The sequence below is a fragment of the Centruroides vittatus genome, unplaced genomic scaffold (assembly GCF_030686945.1).
Source record: "Centruroides vittatus isolate TY-2023 unplaced genomic scaffold, ASM3068694v2 contig_7, whole genome shotgun sequence".
NCBI lineage: Eukaryota > Metazoa > Arthropoda > Arachnida > Scorpiones > Buthidae > Centruroides > Centruroides vittatus.
In genome coordinates, this window is record NW_027122442.1 from 3,890,670 (window position 1) to 3,894,684 (window position 4,015).

Consider the following 4,015-nt stretch of genomic DNA (forward strand, 5'->3'; position numbering starts at 1 on the left):
CGTTTATTTCCATTCTTTGTATCGTCAACCCGCAAATGTTTGTGCCAAATTCTTTTCCGCATCAGTTGGTAGAAAAGATAAAAGTGAATTGTCGTTTATGTAAAATATTTTCGAATAAGATATCTTTACCTAAAATTTCACAGTTCTAAATCTTAAATTATTCCTCTAATAAAATATATTTTTATCAATTTTTGAAGCGAAACGGGATTACAAAAATGACAATCGTTCTGGTTATTTGAGATAAAGTATTCTTCTTTTTTTTTTTTTTAAACTTATCTTTTGATAAATCTTAATGATTTTTCTTTCTTTCAGTCGAAGAGAAAAGAAATCAATGAGAATAATTCACAAAATTCGCGTATTTAAAAGTTAAAAATAATGGCGATTTATCCAAATGAAAACACAGTATTTCTAATTACGAGGAGCGATATTTCATATTTGACGACTTTCAAAACGTAATAAATTTGAAAATTCTTCATTAAATTGAATTACGTTCCGGAAAATTATCATTGATCATAAAAATTGATATTCTAAATCATTTAAAGCGCAACAAAATTTACTGTACTAACAATAATTTTAGAGAAAAGATGGCGAAGAGCATTAAAATGAGTTTCACTACACTTTTGGCTTTAAAAAAAAAAAATAATAATAAATAAATATTCTCTCCAGATATGGAAAAGGTAAAATAGTGAATATATTTAGAAATATTTTTAGAAGATAAGGAATATATTTATGAAAATCTAAAGAGAGGAAAAAAAGCTTAAAAGAAGGGGAAAAAATGAAAGGTATCTCCTCCATTTTTGACAGATAAGAAGAGCATCATCAATAACAGATTAGGTTATTGTAAAATGGCATTTAAAGAAAGCCCTTCTACCGATACTTTCACAAAGAATGACAAACGATCATTTTAGTGACCGTTGCCACCAGATGGTATTCAAACTGTTACTTAATATTTCCCTTCATAAAGTGCTCTTTCTAACTTACAACAATATGGACTTTCTTGCTCGATAATTCCTAAACTTCTCTTTAAAAATAGCATTTAGTTTCCGTGTCTCGCATATATTTTACTCAAATCCCTTTAAATTTATTCCGTATCCGGAATAAAGTTCCATATTTTAAGAAAAGAAAGTAAGTTGTTGCCAAACTAATTTTATATATATATATATAATATATATAGGACTATACATATTTGGAAATATTTTGTCTCGATTTTTTTTTTATATTTCGGGATTCTTTTTACAATATTCCATCTTTTTCGGTAGGAAATTGTGGAACAGATGATCCTCGGAGACATCTGACAGTCACACAAATAGAAAATGGAAGACGATTTTTGTTGCCTTGACAACATCTGATGACAATCTTTGAAATTTATATATATAAAAAAAGCAATTTTTCTTTCTCAATTTTTGTTTTTGCATAATAAGAGATAATGGAAGGTTTTCATTCAAACCAAACAATAGATAAATATATAATTAAGATGATGCTATTTAATCTTTCTGGCTTTTTATTCGAAGTAATTAGAAATTTTATTTCTTAATTCGTCTTTTAAATCTCTTAACAAAGGCATCTTTACATTAAAAAAAAAATATATATATATATATTATTCTCCTAAAATGCATTTATTTATGTAAAAATGAACTTGCAATTTCATTTTTAAGATTGGAATATAAATTACTCTCACTTGAAAATGATTTTTTTCTTCATTAAAATGCATCAGAATCATATTTTCTTTGGGATCAATTTAACTTTAAAATCAGATAAAAATATACGGAATAAATTCTTATAAAATTGTTTTATACGCAAAATTATTCTTTTAATTAGAAATATTTAAAGAAATCTAAGTTATAAATACGTTTTTTAAGCTATTTTACACAGAAAGCGGGATTTCCAGGAACATCGTTTAGACGTCGTTCATCAGGACCATCGTTTAGACGTTGTTTTAATTAGAAATATTTAAATAAATCTAAGTTATAAATACGTTTTTTAAGCTATTTTACACAGAAAGCGGGATTTCCAGGAACATCGTTTAGACGTCGTTCATCAGAAAATGAATGAAGATTCCTACAAGTGTTGGAGATACAAAATTCGAGTAAAGTGAATAATTAATCCCGATTCAGTTTTGTGGACATCGGTACAGAAGATTAATTACTGAAGATCTTTGCTTTGCGCTAATTATCAAATCACTCGCTAGAACTGCAGTTGACAGCTTCTTTGATGACTTTGGCTTAGGCCATACTCGACCCGATTATTGATAGCTTCGTTTCATAATTAACAGAAATAATCTCAAATCAGATTTTTTTTTTTAAATAAAAAAAAGATTTGTTCAAAATTTTCAGAATTTATTCTAAAATTAACGTATTCGTATTGTCACGTTTTAAAAATCAGAGTTTATTTATTTACTTTTTTAAACCAAAAAGAGCCGAAAATTCAATATTTTGAGGTGGTTTTAATCAAATATATTTTGCTAGAAATTCTATTAAAGAATATTTATTTCACTATACATTTATTGATTACGTATAAACAGAAATAAAGTTTAAACCGAATGTATATATATATTTATATCCTTCGTATACTAAATTTATATGATTTATTCATAGAAAATAAATAAATATAAAGATTTCCTTATTTCTAATACAGAAGTATCTTGGAAATAATGACGAATTCTAAAATAATTATTCGTTAATTACGTTCGAATGTTACGATATTTGAAACGAATTTAATGCTGTTACGATTGAGACGAAATTAAATTCCATAATTAAAAATGAATTAGTAAACGTGTCGAGAGAATCGTAACGACGACCAAATTAGAACAGATGAATCGCTTACGAAAGTTTCTTTGCAAACTTTCTTGTCGCAGCGAAAGTTTTTTTAAGAAATAAATTAGAAAAGTCGTATCTAAATAAGAATTTGTGCCGAGTTTTTATCGTGAAGCAACAGCGAATGTAGTTACGTTGGCAATAAAATTTGCAGCGAGGTGACGAACGTAATTCTGGGAAAATATCACCTTGTTCGGATATACTCGACAATGTTCTCTCCACTAAGGGTGTGTCGACGTCGTTTCCTACGACGTAACTGGCATGGCAGAGATGAGTTATTTCTTCTTATCCAGAGCAACTCACCCGTATAAATGTCTTCTTCCTCCGGGCTTTACTATATAGGTCCTTTCATTCTTTCGCTTTCTGTAGAAACTGTGTTACATTCCCATCATTTACCAAACTACTGCTATTATAGTTAGCTGTCAGTGACGTAACAAACCATCTTTGTTTCTTCCAGTGTAAACTTTCTTCTCTTCTGATATACTTATATTTTATTACCGTATAAATTTAACTGTTGATACATAAAAAAAAATCCTTGTTTTGATATTTACAATAAATTTAACTGAAATAGACCTATATAAATGCCATTCTTTCCTTTCACGCTTCACTTTATCTTTGTTTCTCCTATAAATGTTATGACTAACGTTGGGAAGTTTCCGTTTCGAATTTCGAAATGTGATTCCTATTTCGTGGCATTAGAAAGTCACTTTTAGATCCCTTCCTTTGACCACTTCATCTATTACGTGGAAATTTAAACGTAACTTAAAACTCAGATATGATAATTCAGGTAAAAATCACTATTGACATTTTAATAATTTATAATAGGCAGATTAGAATTTTTCAACCGGTAGATCGAGAGCCACCTTCTTAAAATAAGTGTCGATTTTTCTGTAAAGAAAAATCCTGGCCAATAATAAAACGTTGTAAAAATATCGATACGCCGAACAAGATGTTTACTTTTCTTATATCACTTTAATTCTTTAACAATTTTAAAGTTTTCTTTAAAGAATTTATCTTAGAATGTTACATTCTCGAGGGTTTATTTTCTGGTAAACAAAAATTGGTTTTTAGTCGCTTAGCAACCGAGAGTCCGATAACTATTATCTGTTACGTAAAGACGGGAGGGAGAATTAATAAAGAGGACAGAACAAATTCCTAATGGTATCACCAGAGTTACCGTTACTTCCTATGGAATGTGACGA